The sequence below is a fragment of the Uranotaenia lowii genome, chromosome 2 (assembly GCF_029784155.1).
Source record: "Uranotaenia lowii strain MFRU-FL chromosome 2, ASM2978415v1, whole genome shotgun sequence".
Taxonomy (NCBI): domain Eukaryota; kingdom Metazoa; phylum Arthropoda; class Insecta; order Diptera; family Culicidae; genus Uranotaenia; species Uranotaenia lowii.
In genome coordinates, this window is record NC_073692.1 from 318,322,859 (window position 1) to 318,340,832 (window position 17,974).

The window sequence follows — 17,974 nt, forward strand, 5'->3', positions numbered from 1 at the left end:
AGATGTTTCGGAAACTCGCAAACGCAAATCGGGCCTTTCTGATCCGGGTTTCGATGTCTTTCCCGGTACCACCATCAGGCGTTATCTGGCTACCAAGATACTGGAAGCACTCCACTTTCTCAACTTGTTGCCCAGCTACCATGAAACTGGAGGGATTTTCTGTGTTGATCTCTATCGACTTGGTCTTTCCGACATTGACTTTGAGACCTGCTGCCTTGGAACTTTCGGTGAGGTCGTCGAAAGCTCTGCATATCCGGTTGCATTTGGACGAACAAAACAATATCGTCAGCCAAGTCACGGTCGTTCAGATGCTCCATTGTTGAAGGATTCCACGGCAATCCTCGGTTCGGTGCACAGTCGATCGATCCAGTCAGAATCTCATCCATTACGATGAGAAAAAGAAGCGGTGATAAGATACATCCTTGTCTCACTCCAGCAGTTACCGGGGTTGGTTCGGACAAGACACCGTCGTGCAAGACCTTGCACGAAAATGCCTCGTATTGTATTTCGATGAGATGGACTAGTTTCTCTGGGACCCCTCGTCGCCTTAGAGCCGCCCAGATGTTTTCATGCTTAAGTCGGTCGAATGCTTTTTCGAAAACAACGAAAACCAGCAGAAGAGAGTCCTGGAATTCGTTGATTTGTTCCAGTATGATTCGTAGCGTTGTGATGTGGTCCACACATGATCGTCCGTATCGGAATCCAGCTTGTTGCCGTCGGAGTGTAGCGTCAATTTTCTCCTGGATCCTGTTCAGGATCACTTTGCTGAGTACTTTGAGGGTTGTACAGATCAACGTTATGCCTCGCCAGTTACCGCACTCTGTCAGGTCTCCTTTCTTCGGGACCTTTACGAGGATACCCTGCATCCAGTCGGTCGGGAATGTTGCAGTATCCCAGATGTCAGCGAAAAGACGGTGCAACATTTGTGCTGACAGGGCAGGGTCGGCTTTCAGCATTTTAGCAGGGATGCAATCGATCCCAGGTGCTTTATTGGATTTCATGTTTTTGATTGCCGCTTCTATTTCAGCCAGCGAGGGCACTTCCGAGTTGACGCCATTTATGCGACTTACTGTTGGCGCTTCGAGCTGCGGATTCTGTTGGCCATCGCTATTCGTGACTCGGAAGAGTTGTTGGAAGTGTTCAGTCCATCGTTTGAGCTGATCTGTTCGATCGGTCAATAACTGACCTGCTCGGTCTTTCAGCGGCATTCTTGCATTAGTCCTTGCACCACTGAGGCAGCGAGAAATGTCATAAAGTAATCGGATATCTCCATTGGCGGCGGCTCTTTCTCCCTCTTCGGCTAGGGAGTTTGTCCAGGCTCTCTTGTCTCGTCTACAAGCTCGTTTAACTGCCTTTTCCAGCTCCGAATATCGTAAGCGGGCGGCTGCTTTGGCTGACCCGGTACATGCCTGCTCAATTCCGACCCTCAAAGACCTTTAAATATATCTGAAACTATGAATAAAAAAAAAACATTATTTTTGCTGGCCACACTGTACAACCCAACGAATTTTTTGCCGAAAAAATTTCTAATATCTGATCTGATCATCAAACTACTTGGGAGACATGATCAAAATTTCTGGTTTTCATCATATATTTTTTGAAAAAATTTTGCATCTTGCCATCGTTGCATTTTCTGATTGCGTGTGATTTTGAGTTTAGTGTTTTTCGGGGGAATATGCACCTGCTAAGGGAAATGATCGTCTTTGCGGAATATATTTGCTGAAAACCCGAAATCATTACTTCGTTAATCTATCTACTACTCATATTCTGTCCAAAAATTACTTTTTATTGTAAGAACTAAGGTAGTATTGGATTTTTATCAAACACTTCTCAAAGCAACCTTTGAAATCGTTGGATGTCAAATTCCCTTGTTTAGGCACGTGATGCTCCAAACTATTGGATCGAAACGACTAAAAAACACAATGTTCACAGTTAAAATAAATTAATTAGGTATATTCATTCACTCGTAAAAAGTAAAAAAAAATCATTGCACATTTTTAACCAAATCCGATTGAAAGTTGCAGTTGCTATGCATTCTCATCATAATTTTTAACTTAGTAAAGAAGAATATCGAAACTCAAAATTTATTGCTCGAAAAATGGTGGACATGTATAATCGGCTCCTCCCAAACTACGAAAAGTCGGGAGAAAAAACTCTGTTTTTAGTTCGGCTTCCGAATGCAATCCTCTCTCGCTGATCGTGCTCCTCTCGTTAACCAAGTTTACACGAGCTGTACGCAGAGATGCCAATGTACCCGATTTTTTGGGATTTGTTTGATTTTTTGAGGCTTAGTCTGACAACCTGTTCAGCCATTGGTTTTGTCTGATTTTTGAACATTTGTCTGATTTTTTCGAATGTGATGAAAAATAGGTAGAAAGGAACTGGATTAGGTACCATTACTAAAGTGAAAAAGTGGAAAAGCGGCTGCATCAAAGCAATCGAAAGATTCCCTTTTTAAATAAGAATTCAAGGGAATTGCTCCCACTGCTCTCCTCCCCCCCCCCCCTTTTATTCAGTACAATTATTAAACAAAGTAGGCTTCCAACACAAGTTAGAGTGAAAATGAGAAGCGATGACAAAAAAAATGTCATCACTTTAAGCGATATTTCCATTATTTGACCGTAGCCTGATAAAGCCTGATTTTTTTCACATTTTCCCTGATTTTTGAAAAAAAAAAGTGTTGGCAACTCTGGCTGTAAGTGATTTGGTAGGCAAGTGAGAGAGCTTTCGCATCTGAATGGGAGAAAGAGAATTCTAAACAAAGAGCGACTCACCTAGTGTTTCAGTCATACAACTTAGCGTAAATGAAGAAATCAGTTTTTTTAGACTCCCACCCAGCGATGTTTGATCTACGTATTTTGAGCATTTCTTAGGAGCTACGGACCGATGCTCGAAATCCACGGATTTTCATAATTTCTTATGGCTTTTTACGGATTATCAAAAAAATTATAGGAATTCTGCGGATAAACAATCATTCTAGCTGACAATCAAAAAAAAAGGTCATCAAGTTTCATTTCGTTAAAATCAGTACATTTTTCGATTTTCGTCAAATCTACGGACTTGAGTGGTTTGCAATCTGGCAACGCTGCTTCCACCACACAACATAGAGAAAAAAAACAACAATTTCTTCCCCGCTACCATGCTCACTACTGTTTGCTGTTTCAGATTTTTTTTTTCTTGCAAAAGGTAGCGTTCGGAGAAGAGGTTTCAAGTGGTTTCTTAAAAAAATCAGGACACCGACACAGGATTTCAAAGGACATCAGCAGATTGGTTGAAATGAAATTCAGCTCTTCTTAGATTGCATAAATTAAGACGAAATAACGGTGTTTTAAACGCCTTTATTTATGCAACAGAAGAGATGAGAAGTTAGATGGGTGGTAGATTATATCGAAAAAAACGCCGTTCAATTATTCTCTGAACTGAAGATTACCATCTTTTTAAGGGTTAAAATGTTTTATTACAAATTGAATTATAATTAAGACAGTTTTTGAAAAACGGCCTGTCAAAAATCAGGTCAAATCCTGAAAAAATCAGGACACCTCTGGCACCATTGGTTTGGAGAACAGCGTCTTTTCTCGTAAAAGTACCAAGAATAAATTGAGTTAGCTCTCAGATTTTTTCTCAACAAAATGTGCAACAGATTAGCCGAGAGAAGGGAACTCTTTTCATCAGCAGATGTGAATTCTATCGCTCACTCTTATGTGTTGACAATCTCACTCTTGATTTCAGTGCGATTTATCTCTCCCCAAACAGCTTGGGGGAGCAGCCAAATAAAAGCACTCTCTTTCACTGGACAGGTCGATCTGAGGAGTTTTGCCATCCATGATGGTGAAGATACGTTGATGACATTTTTTGTTCAGATGAAACAAGTCAAGCTGTAGCTTTATATTTCTATTGACTGCAGAAAATAAATCAAATAATTCAAATAAAATAAAAAATTTATTGGTTAAACATTGAAATAGACTTTGTAAATAGACTTTTAAAGTGTCTGAACACAAAACAATGATCAGACTCAAATTTTATGGCTGTTTTCTAAAGTTTACTAAGCTTCCTTCTTAAGGTGGCCATCATGCCCTTATCTCCCCCATGAATTCAAATGTATTGAAATTTCCATTTTTAGGGTTAATAGAAATTTAAAGTAAGCTATCATGATCATAAAAAAGTTGACTTTTATGGTTATAGTCAATTATGGTTGAAATGTTTTTTTTTCCTTGATCTGTTAATTTTTTTTCGAAATCAAATTTAAAAAAACGAACACCCCAAAAAACTTTGATGAGTATTTTATCAAAAGTATATTTAGAACGCTTGCACTTCTCTAATTATATGCAAGATCCTCAATAGATGATTGTAAAATTTATTATTTAGATTATGTTCTGTGTGGTTTTGCTCAAAAAAAGCTAAATAACAATCATCCATTTATCAAATTCTATGAAAAATCATTCATTAATCATTCCAAATCTAAAAACAGAAAGCTGGAGGCTTAAGGGAGATGGAATCGTCTAGCAAACAGCAATCAACCAACCAACAAAAAAAGAAGAAAGCTTCCACCCACTTAATATGTGAACTTTTACGCCAACGACCGACCATCTTCAAGTTTTCCATTATCATAAGTATGCGGATCTTTTCCCGAAGGTTGTTTTGGCTCTCTCATCCCAAAAAACTTACTCGGTAAAAAAATACCCGAGAAAAAAAATTATTCCCCAAGTGAAAGTTCCCTGAAGATAATGCGCTTCGAGGAAATTTTCGGCTTCGCAGAAATCGAAAAAAGAAGGAATCCGAGGGTTAGTTCCTTCCGCTGGTCTCGGAGATGATGATGGTCAATTGAGAAAATTTATGCGAAGGTTGCCTCCCGATGGCCACCGTCGGGTTTACTTTTTCGCTCGCTTCAGTCTTGTGGAATTTCAAAGTTGGAATTTTATCTTTTTACTTTGGCTTCCCCTCAAACTTGATTTCCCCAGGAAAGGATCAATCCGGGGAAGCTTTTCGCAGAGCAAACTTTTTCCTGAATGTCCGTCTAGTTAATCGATCCTGATTAACGGACTTACGCGGCCGATGAAGCCCGATGGAAGAAGTGGTGGAGGTGGTGATATTTTAGAAACCGTTGGATTACACTTTTCTTGCTCCTCTTCCAAATGGCAGGCAGGATGATTCCGATGGGTATAAATTATGGCGGTTCAATGGACATTATGATTAATTTTTAATCCCGACCATTTTGTTGCGGTTTGTTTGGCCATGGAAAACTGCTTGTTCCATTAACGTTGATTAGAAATGGTTCCAGTGAGTTTTTTCTTCATTTTTTGCTAAAACTGTTTGGGATGCCACAGATTTTAAAGCCGTTTTTATCAGGTTTTAAGATAATTTTTACTCAACATTTATTAATATTTAAAACTTTTTTTATTCGAAACGACTCAAACAATTAAGTTTTAAGGAACCATATTCGGTTTCTTTGTTTTTGCAATCGTTTGCTTAGCTTAGCACTTTTCTAGAAGAAAAAAGAAGATAGATAGAGAAATACGAAAATAAAGTAAGAAAATAGACGAAGATCGATAGCTTATAGAAAGATATATATTTCAAACATGTAGTCCAAGTCTAGCACAGCTTTCAAAACGATGGAGTACCGCGTCTAAGGAATAATGATCAGACATTAGACGGCAAAATATACAAATAAAATCCCAACTCATCGCCGACCTATTAAACCATTTATATCTTCATCCGATTTTGAAAATTTTAATATTATGTTCTTTTAATCAGGAGTATTCACCATAATAAGATTTAAATATAAAAATTTGTATAGTATTTTTGAATCTAAATTAATGTTTTTATACATATGACACATTCAGCGGACAAAATTAAAGTTTTGCAACGAGCAGTTTCAGTAATACGGAAATAGCTGGTCCACTGATGACATGGAAACGATTCTCATCTCGGTACTTGGCGTACAAAGCTTTTCTAAAAATTGTCTAGACTAACATTTAAAAAGGGGCCAATCTTTTCAGGAAAAAATTTAATATACATATTTTGCTCGAAAATTACAATTCCTAAACAAAATTTTGATTTTTTTCAAATCCTACACTGAGAAAAATGCATTTAAAAAACGACAACTGAATTTCTCAAAAAATCAGTCTAAGAATTTGATGTTTCAAATATTTTTCTAAGCCGGGCAACAATTGGGAAATCAAATCGTCTATTAGATGCATCTTGTGCATAATCAACAAAAACGTTTTCATGATTTTTTGTTTGAAAATCAAGTAAATTATTATTATCATTATTTTTTCCGTGTAGATTTCAAACCTTTAATTCAAAAACTTCGTTGAATCAAAACATTCTGATTTCGAAGCAATAAAGGCTTAGATTGTAAAAGTAGATGGTAAAGGCAAGTGGAAATCTTACACTGGTAAAAAATGGAAATTAAAAACTTTAAGTAGATTAAATAAAAATGGCATACTCAGGACCAGTGTTGGTAAATTTCGCCCGTCACGCTTGACCCGACTAGTTTTGTTTCATCAAACGACGGGCACTGTTCTCAATTGACGGAGCCTCCCTTTTCGCATGACGGATAAAGCACGACAACAATCAACATTTCTCCATCATCGACTGGCGAAGCTCCTACACATGGTCAACATTTCTCCTGAGAGTGACTGGTAAATCTCATCACACTTCGATCGGCTTCTGACGGCAGGTACAACTAATTGAACGACTTGCTGGCAGAGAGCAACAATAGCAATAAAAAACTGAAAACGAGCTTGCTGGCAGGAGCAACAATAATAATAAATGCGTTTCTTTTTCGTCTTCGGTCGTCTTCGGCTTGCTGGCAGGAGTAACAATAATAATAAATGCGTTTCTTTTTCGTCTTCAGCTCGGTCGACGACTCGTTCGAATGCGATTGGTAAATGCTGACTATGGAATTTTTTCAGCTTCAAACGACTGGGGGTTGAATGACTGGCAAACGAAGTGACTGGTCGTTAAGGAACAGTCAATTGATTTTGACGGACCAAGAGGCTTCACAGTCACAGCTTCACGCCTCATGACGATGAGTTTTGCCAAGCCTGCTCAGGACTTAATTAATTTTTTTTGGGGTGGGGAATAATGTGGTCTTCAACTCTCCTGAACACCGCAAAGTGTACACTGTTAGAAGAATAAAGTTTTTCTAACAAAAACTTTTTTATGTTGTATTTTAATATGAAAATCGAAGCAAATTTGTTAGGTGTATATTGATTTATCTTAATTAGAATGAGATCATTATAGTTATCTATTAACTCGTGGCATATTCAAAAAGACCAGATGCTTTGAGTTCACAACAGGGTGGGCTTTAGGGGTTTAACCCCTCCATGGAAATTTTCCCTTTTTAAGTTTTCACTGTAGTAACGGAAAATTACTTTATTTTAAAAGGTTGTTAAGATTATTTAGTGTTAACAAGCAAGTCAAAAAAAAAAAATATCTCGCCTCCGAAATTCGTCTAAAATCACTCTAGGCATGAGACATTACAAACCACGACACTTTTCGACGATCTCAAATTGAAACTAATTTTGGATTGTTAATTTCGTTTTGCAATTCTATCAATCTTTTGTATTAAAACTCTTAACTTGACACACAAAAACCCAACATCGTCTTTAGAATTAGGGCTTGTGATATAGCTCAGTTGGCAAGTCTGTTGTCTCCTGAGCCGATGTCCGCGAGTTCGAGCCCAAGAGTACACATCGAACACAGTTGTACCGGATAAGATTTTCAATAGCGATCCGCCAACTGCATCGTTGATAATGTCGCGAATGCCATAAAGATGGTAAAACGACTATAATTGAAACAAAAAAAAGTCTTAAGAATGGTTTTTTATTAAACAGTGTGACTAGAAAAGTTAACAGTTTGAAACCAATCAATTTTTTTTTCAAATTTATTCATCGAATACTAATTTTATACATCAACAAGTAAGAGGTGTTTACCACTAACGATGGTCATCAAAATAAGCAAAACAAAAACTAATATCTATGTAGTATCTTTTTCTTTATTACTAAAAATTTTTATTCGCTTCGTTACAAATATTATGCTGATATGAAATATTTTTCAAAACACCAATTTTAGTCACAATGTTAATTTTTGTTTCTTGTTTATTTGAATGCTCAACTTTACATTCAAACAGGTTTTGATAAATTACACAAGGCCGCAAAATTTACATTTTTCCGAAATTCTAATAATTGACAGCTAACTTTGTCTGATTTGGTTGCCCTGAATCTAAATATGCAATTTTTCTCTCAGCTCTTGTTATTAAAATAACTGTTGAAAATAAGTAACATTTGATAAATTGCTACACTTTTTGAAAACAAAAACATAAAATTTCAAAATAAAGTTTTAAATCAATTATCAACTTTATATATTATCACTTATTGATTTTTCTCGGTGAGTAAAACAACTATTTAATTATTTTCACGTAACGTTTCGGGCTACTTCTCTTCACCCATCATCAGACGTCTAAAATATTTTGATTTTATTAGAAATTTTTAACATTTAAAATAAAATTACATTTCTTTAAATTACAATAAATTCTTCTCATCACTTACAAAAACAGTAAGACAGCACAAGTTTACTCCACTCAGCTGCTTGTCGGTTTGTTTACTGTCTCTCCTCTCAGCTTGGCTATGAGACCGTTGTAGGTAGCTAGTTTTCCGATGTCGGTTTGTTGATTCGCTGTCCGCTCCTTTCCTCTGATTTGTATGTGTAGGTTTTCGGCTGCCTCTCTCGTTTCCCGAACTCTCAAGTTCCTTTCGAGAACACTCGGTTTTTTGAAATCGAAGCAGTGTTGCGCTTCTATTGCGTGTTGTGCTAATCCAGACTTTGGTTCGTTTTTTGCTATCAGAGGAAAGGAGCGGACAGCGAATCAACAAAAAGTTTAAGCAACATTGAATTTAAGATAGCTTTAAAAAAATAAATCTAATCGTTTTGCAGGTTTCAATAAACCAAACAAAGGAAATCAGGTTTTTCTATGTTTCTGCAGTTATGTCAGGAATACTAGTAAGGGGCCTTTCAGATACCACGTGGACAACTTAGGGGGGGGGGGGGGGGGGGAGTTGGGTATGGAAATGTGCATGCTTGTCCACGGAAAGAGGGGTTGGGGTTTGGGCAATGTCCACGTGGACATACATACGTTCAAAATATTTTCTAAAGGTGAATAAATATTAAGATGTTTCAATCAAAATCTTAAAATTGCAAAGCTTTTCAGTTTAAGTTTAAAGAATTAGTAGCCACTTGAAGCAAGGGATAGATATGATAATTTATAAATTAATTTTTTTTAAATCATTTTATTTCAGAAAATGCTTATACGATTTTTTTTTTCAAAATCAGCCATTTCAATAACAAAAAGGCTTAAAGTGGTGTTTTCTACCTGTCAAATTAGATTTAGAAAAAAAAACAATTTCAAATCTGTCCATGTGGACATCAGGGGAGGGGTGTAGGCGTTTACCAAATGTCCACGCTTGTCCATGGAGGGGGTCAAAAATCTCATTTTTCTGTCCACGTGGTATCTGAACGGCCCCTAATGATACCTTTTCAAATTTGTAGAAAATAACTGTAGTATAATTTTTTGTAGATCATCATCAGCAAAAAATTATTCCTTATTAAAAAGAACTATAATAAAAAAAATCAGAATCAGATTTTTCCTCAAATGTAGTTTTTTTAAATCAATCGATTATCAATGATTGATTTCACTTAAATATACACAATTTAAAACTTATAAATTTCATTTCACCAAAACTAAAGGTGATAGACCAAATTTGACAAAAGATACCAAATCAATCATTAGAACATTGGCGTTTAATGCGTTTATTTAAAAAAAATCTTCTTAAAATGTGTATAAACTTATCAATTCCATCTTCATATTTTGCCTAAATTTTTAAATAAATTCACCGAATTCGCTGTTTTTTTTTCAAATTTATGACAAATTTACCTAATTTTAAAGTCAAACTGTTGAAATTAGTTCGCCTTAAGTTTTCATCTCAGAATTTTTGTTTTCTGAAAACATAAGCCTTTGAATCTAAATTCTAAATTAAAAAAAAAAAGTGTCTACCTTCTGTTCTTTCCTAGGCCCAATATTTCAATTAAGAGTGACAAAATCTTCAGAGCTTGAAATATCAATCTTTTAAACCTGCAATTGATAACGATTTTGAAGTTAATCTTTCAAAAGTTCGAAAAATGATTCGAAATGGTTACTTTGATGCTGAATTTTTATGCTCAAAGAAAACTAAATTAGAATTTGCTTTGTGCTTTAAATATTTATAACAAAATTAGAGTTCTTATTTTTTTTATCAGTTTCGTATTGAACATTCGCGCCATGACATGTACTTTGTCAGAATAATTGAACATGATGAATTTTTAAAATATAATGCTTTTATGTTGATCTTCAAAAATGAACTTTTTTGCCTTTTATATTGATAACTGGAAGAATTTTATGTAAGAAAAAGATTTTATCTCTCACTTTGATCACTGGCATTCTTGAAGTAATATGAAATATTTTCTCATTTTTATCAAATTAATTCATTATCAAATTTAATTCTTCATACATCATCATCAACACATTTCAAATCGTGATGAATTTTTTTCCAAATTCGAAATCCAGACCCCGTTCGTTTTTGGCCACATTCAATTTTGGCAACATCCGATTTGGGCACATGAACGGATTTTTTTAACAATATTCCCATAAAGTTTTCGCCATAACAGGAAAATATAATTCAGTCGAAACCCCTTAAACACGATTTTACGTTCTTGGATGTTGATAAAACATAAAAACAAACAAAAATTAAAACAATATAAAACTCTCAAATACGATCAAAAACATAAAAATTTCATAATACTCAAAAACAAATGCATCTCTCAAAATAAAGAAGAAAAAACAAATACAAACAAAAGTATAAACGTTACAAAAAAAATATCTTAAAAAAGATACAAAATTTAAAAAAAATATAAATATAAAAAAACAAACAATCAAAACATAACAAAAAAGTTCTAAATGTGTCTTAAAAATTATTAAAAATAATCAAAAAATAAAAAATAAATGACTGGATCATTGCTCAAGAGGTAAAAAAAGAGTTGATGAAAAAACCGTTAAAATTATTTGGCACGGTTAGATTTTGTCAACACAAAATTTTCGAGCGTTTGGCCAATAACCAATAAGGCAATCAACCTTAAAAATAAAAATGAAGTAAAGAAATTTAAATCAAAATGAATATTCAATAACAATTATAATCTATCATTTTCCTAACAAATTTTAATTATGGATAATTTTTTACCTGATCTAAAATTTTTTTTTCAAATTTTGTTTTAATCGGTGCTTTGGAAATATTTGTTTCTCTCAAGTTTTTATGACATTCGTGTGTGTTCCTAGATACGTAACAGAAATTCAATTTTGTGATAGAGTGTTAAGAGATGGGAGTTTTAGTTTTTGAAATACATTTTTCTCAGTGTAGCATTCTAAAATAAATTTTGTCAATATTTTTTCTAAAAATTGAATCATTTTTATTAAATTCTCTAGGAATTGTAATTTTAGAGCTTAAAATTTTCATAAAAAATGGCCTGAATAGTTTTTTGGGAAAACTAGTATGCCAAGTTGCTAGAATGCTTCGTCAAAATGTTCGAAGTCTCTCATTAAAAGTGATGAATATCACCCTTAAAAAAGATAATTATGTTTTGAATCGAATACAGTCTTCGGAAGAAATATTTGTCATAGTATAGGCTATCAGAAAACCCGTTTTCAAAAGAAATCGACAGAAGGAAACCAAAGTTTTAATTCATGAAAAACTGGATTTTCGTGTTCCTCCCGAAAAAAATTTCCAAAAATCCCATACAAACTTTGGGCTCGTTGAGCTGCCCCTTTCCGTGATCCGATCTGGCCTAAATTTGGCATGAGACCTTGTACTAGGCCTAGAATCAATTTAAGCTTGCAGCTTGCAGCACTTTTTCAAATATCGGGTCATTTGGAGCATTCTACTATACACATACAAATTTTCATTCCATTAAAACAGAAAGTTTGGACTTGGAAATTTTGAATCAACTGATCCCTTATGTGATTTGTGTTCCAAAATAAAAACAAATTATGGTTGTTTGAGCCACCGCACGCGTTTGAAAATGAAATTATGACTGTTTTATCCTCAATTCCCCTAAATTTTTCAAATAGTTCAGAAAAAGCATGATCGGACTTGAACCTTATAACTCATCTCAAGTGTTTTCATTTTCAAGGAATCGAATTAAGCCTATTTTAACCACCGTACGCTTCGTAAAATGGAGTTATGGCTGTTTTTACCCTCAATTCAACTGCGTTTTTCAATTTATTAAAAAAAAGTTGGATTTTTTTTTTCCGAGAAATCAAACGAAGGCAATTTGAGCAACCGCACGCATTGCCATTTCACAATGTCCGTTTTATCCTCAAATTCCCAGCATTTTTAATAAAGTTCAGAAATAGCTTGTTCGAACTGGAAGATATTGGATCAAATTAGACCTACTTGTGTGTTTTTGCCGAGGAATCGAGTTAAGGCTATTTGAATCAACGCATGCATCGAAAAATGGAGTTATGGCTATTTAAACCATAATTTCCCTATTTTTTACATATTGCAGAAAAACATATTCGAACTTGATAATTTTCAACTAAATGAGACTTATGTTATGTGTTTTTATTTTTGAGAAATCGAAATGAAGGCTATTTGAGACACCGCACGCATAAGAAAATTTAGCTCTAGCTGTTTTTACCCACTTTTCCCTTACATTTTTCAATTTATTCAGAAAAACACAGATTCTGACTCAAAAATTCTGATCCAAGCGGTTGCTAATGGTTTTTGTGCCTATTTATTAATTCTCTCACGGAAATTTTCCACTGAACAACTTTGTCGTAGACCGTAACTCTGAGTCTAATTAGGGAAAAAAGGTATTCGGATATTAGAATTATAAGAATATTTTTCCTTACAATTTTTCTTAAGACCAGAACTTAGAAAACATTGAAGCGATCTATTGTAGAAACATCTTTTTAAAGTACATAATTAAAAAAGTATGACTCATACCTGAGTTAAACAGGCACTGCATGTTTCCGTTGTATTTTTCCCATTAAAGTAGACACCTTTAACACCCCCAAATATTCCCAAACCACACAACCTGAAGCCGAGCTCCTGCAGTGTTGTAATTTGCAATTTCCGTCACATATCATGTTCTCACCATAGTTTGCATTTTTTTCTTCCATTCCAACTTCCTCTTGCGCCCAAAATTCCAGAACGCGCGGCAGCTATTTCAACACCCGCCTCGACAAACTGAAAGGCTCCCGGAAGCTCTTTCTGTAAAGATCCGGGCGAAAGCCTTAGCTGCTGCTCAACATCAGCGACCGGATTCGGATCTTCTGCCGGTGACACAATTTCTGGCAGTGAACGAAAAAAGGTAGGTAAAGCGTAAAAAATGGGAAGCCGAAAATAACATCATCTTGTCCCCCGGGTGGAATCATTCTTCGCCAAGGAAAATGTACCTTCTTATCCGGGGGGAAGGAGACGAACAAGTGAACCAGCCCAAGCAATTTCGTGAGTGGAGTTTCTGGTAGACCGTTTTACTTTCTTCGTTGAGGGAGGCAACGACACTTCGACTTTTAAACAAGAATTCCAGATACGACTTTTTTTCTTAGCCTTGGTGAGGTTACCAGTTGTTCCTCAGGAATAACAAAGAGTAAAAATCCAAATAGGAATATACGGCCTTGTTCGACTTTTGGTTTTGCAGGAACTTTTCCCACCCAAAGGCTTCCTTGACGAGACGACAGTCATAACATTCATTCACACTCTACCTTGGGAAAAATTTATCTTTCCTCGCTTCAAACTGGAACAAACGATTGCCATCAAGTTAATTCTGAAAACAAAAAAATATTATTAACCTGAGGGGCATGGCTGCCGTTTTCTGTTCCTGATGGTTCGAATTAAAATTTTAATTCCTGAGTAAACATTGTCAAAGATCCATTTTATCTGCTTGAAGTTCAGACTAAAATCGATACACCTCACTGCACCCATCTTGTTAATTTTTTTAACTCTGGTTTTTTTGTCATTTGATTAGTCTTTAAATCTTCATTATGAAAATAAAATAAATCTTTTTTTTTTATAATAATATCATATTATTAATATGCAGCATGAGACTATCGTCTTTCCGTTATTTTTAATGAAAATAGGCTTCATGAAAACAGCTGTAACACAACAACGATGCAATCAACACAAATTACTGAATTAAGAAAAAAAGGCAACACATTTGAATGAGTAAAATAACAATTTTTAATTTTTTTTAAGTCAATGAATTAAAAAAAAGCCAACACGTTTTAATAAGTAAATTAACAATTAAGTTGAGATGTTGGTTAAAATATGTATAACCAATCCTCTTGCACTTTCATAAAAATTTCAACGTACAAAAATAGATCAATGACCGCTAAAATTAAACAAACTAGTTTTATTTGTATCGATTAATGTCGTTTTAACACCTTTAAGGCAGACTTTAATTATTGATTCAGTCGGCGAACTGTTATTCGAAAACTTATCCCGTACAACTTTGTTCGATGTTTACAAAAAAAAAACCATAATTGAGCAGTGTAGGATAGATATGAGATAATGGAAAATATAAAACCAAATAATTTATGTAAGAAGAAAAGAACCTAATTTAATAATTCAGAATTTCTCAACACGCACTAATGATTGACCGACAAATGAACAACATGCGGAATTAAAGAAAATCTGGCTACTTTGATTGGAAAATATGTTCATTGCGTTCATTGTTGCGCGGTAACTTTTACCTATAAATAGAACGGCACTTGTGCAAATCGGGTCATTCTTAAAACGAATTTTGGACAGCAACATCACTCCAAGGAAACGGGAGCAGGGAACCACGAGAAGACGGCCAACGACCAGAACCAGGAAATCCCTCAGATTACGACAAGCAGTTGTTTTTATCAAATGGAAGTATACTACATAGGTAGTTCAAATAACATTAACATAACATTAGTAAACAGCATTTCAAAAAAAAAAAAAAATAAACAAAATCCTGTAAAACTAAATTGAAAGTTATCCTATGTAAAGTTGATGTACGTTTCAAACATTGTCAGATTCAGAAACTGGAGTTTGAAATATAAATTTAAAATGATCATCGACACTCTTTTCAAAATTTAAGTCTTTTTTTTTTGAATAAAATCTATTGAAATGTTTTCGAACTTAAGAATTTATCTATTGATATAACATATGAATAAATTCACAAATAAGCGAACATATTATTAAAGGTTGATGTTACAAACAATGATAATTTTGTCGTGCCAACAAGACCATACGATTGTTATGAGAAATATACCTACTATGGAATGTAACGGTAACAAAACATTTAACTTGTTTTCTATCTATATACATATATAAAAATGGATTGCTGTCTGTCTGTCTGTTCCCTATAGACTCGGAAATTACTAAACCGATATTCTTGAAACTTGGCAGATGGGTGCTTTTGAGGCCGGGGATGGTTTCTTTTACTGCTTGAGACCCCATCCCTCTTACTGGAAGAGAGGGAGGGGGGTCTCTCAAGCCAAAACGAAATTTTTGCATAACTTAAGAACCATTCAGGCAAATGGTACCAAATTCGACACGGTAGAGGATTTGGCAGCCGGAAATATTTCTATGAATGTTTTTTACCCCTCTTTTTTCTAGAGAGGTATATGCAACGCTAAATATTTGGACACGAGAAATATTTCAATGATTTTTTTAGACCCCTCTTTTCTTCCAATGAAGAGATTACAAGAGGATGGGGGCTTCCATTTAATTTTTAATGCAAAATTCGATAACTTTTCGAATAACTTTTGGAACCATTTGGCTTGGGAGGACATTTTGGTTTGGTAAAAGGTTCGATGATTGTATGAAACTCCTCTCAATTTGCATTCTGAGGAGAGGTATAGAAGAGGGGGGAGGGGGGGGGGGTTCAAATTTGTGTGAAATAATCGAGCAAATGGAACTAAATTTGGCATGCGAGCATATTTGGATACGAAAAAAATACTCTTTGGTTGTTTGAGACCCCTCCCTGATCCCAGTTATCAAATAGCAAGAGAAAAGGGGGGCATCACAGTTGTTTTTTTTTTAAATAACAAAGGCACCAAATTTGGTAAGGGATTGTATTTCGATACGAGCTCTATAATTATTCGGGACCCTTCGCCTCTTCCATTGAGCGAGATAGAAAGAGGAGACATATATTTTTGTTGCATATCTATAGGATTAGTCATGCAAAAGAAAACTTTAGAAGGGGCGAGTTTTTGGAACTCTCTGGAAGAACGGAGGGGGCCTCTTAATCAAACGAAACATTTTTGAATTACTCGAGAACTGATCATGCAAATGGAATCAAATATGGTATGGGAGTGTATTTGGTTACGAGAAATGTTACTAAAATGGTTTGATACCCCTCTCTTCTTCCAATAGGGAAGTAGGAAGCGAGGAAAGAAGCACCCATAAATTTTTCGCACAATTCGAGAACTAAATAATCAAGCAAACGAAACCCAATTGAGCATGCGAGAGTTTATGAGCAAGAAGAAATGAGTTTTCATTCAATATTTTTGGATCACTCTAGAACTTATTATTCCAATTTGATAGCAGAGGGTATTTGAAAAGTTTTTTTTTCTTTGATTGTTCAAGGCTTTTTCCTCCTTTCACTTTTCGATAGGAATGGGAAGGGGTGCTCTCATTCATTTTTTGGATAACTTGAGTGCTAATCTAGCAGATAGTAACAAATTGAAAAAAGTATTAAAATACAAGAAATATTTCTAAAATGTTTTGGTTCCCCTCACGGGATAGAAACGAGGAGACAGGTGTTGTGGCACCTGTCTCCTCTTTGATAAATTCAAGAGCTAACCCGAGCAGACTTTTATGGCAAAATTATAGCAAATTTTGCTATCACGCCCCGAGAGCCGAATTTGCTCTCATTTTGCTTGACATAAGGTGGTACACAGCAAAAATGAGAGCACAAATTTTCATACATGGTTAGCAAAATGATACCAAATTTTGCTAAAACTGAGGCCCCAACTACAGCTGGTTTTCTGAGAGCTTGGAGAGCACAATGATGTCAATATAAGGCATCAAACATTTTTCAACGATAGCAAATAATGATATCAATATGCTCTCAAATATTTCGTAAAATGAGGTGTGGTTTAGGTCTCTTTTACAATAAAATCTGACATCACGTTGCTAATCGCGCACGAAAATTTTGCTTTCATTTTTGTTGTGTACCACCTTACGTCAAGCAAAATAAGAGCAAATTTCACATCCAAGGCGTGATAGCAAATTTCTGTGTTTCATATTTTAACAATCTAAAAATGCAAAAATGTGCCAAATAACGTCAACTTTTGAATTCTGAAAATTAATCTGATGTGACTTAAACAATTTTGACGATTCTTTAATTCAAAAGTACGGTTTTTACACCACTTTTTAACATACATAAAAAAATATATCCTTATGTGCAACTTACAGCTTCTAACTTCAGCTTTCTTGGACAATAAGTGAATTTATATTTAGCATTCCGTAGTTGGTCTATAGTTTTTTCCAGAAGCATGTTTTTTCGTATTTTTCTTAGATTTTGAAAAACTGAATACTGTTGTTTGTAGGTGAATGATGTCTGAATATCATATTTTAGTTATATTACGAGGTTTCCAAAGGTATACATTCCGTTTAAATCAGATGAGAAATATGAGAGCTTTAGTGGTTTTAATTTAGGAAGGTCAAATTGACACTCAAGGTCTGATTAGGGAGTTTTTTCTGGACTTTTTGGGTGCGTCCATAAAAGAAATAATGATGCAAAATTGAAGATTTTAAGAATTAATTTAGGGTCCCCGAAAAAAATGTATTATTTTGATGTACCCGAATAAAGTTACAAGCAGCCAAACTTCCAATAGTGTCATTTTGACATTTAAGAGCGGATTAGGGTTAAAACATGCAAATTTCGAAAAATTTACCGCAACAAAACT

At 34.9% G+C, this 17,974-nt stretch overlaps 1 protein-coding gene across 1 annotated transcript in view; it reads left to right on the plus strand.

The window, feature by feature from the left end:
* Positions 1 to 17,974, plus strand: part of LOC129744723 (nyctalopin-like) — a 481,144-nt gene that overhangs the window by 32,989 nt on the left and 430,181 nt on the right. The window contains exon 2 of the mRNA XM_055737406.1: positions 13,241 to 13,401. The gene's annotated coding sequence lies outside the window, so the exon portion shown is untranslated. The remainder of the gene's footprint in view (positions 1 to 13,240; positions 13,402 to 17,974) is intronic.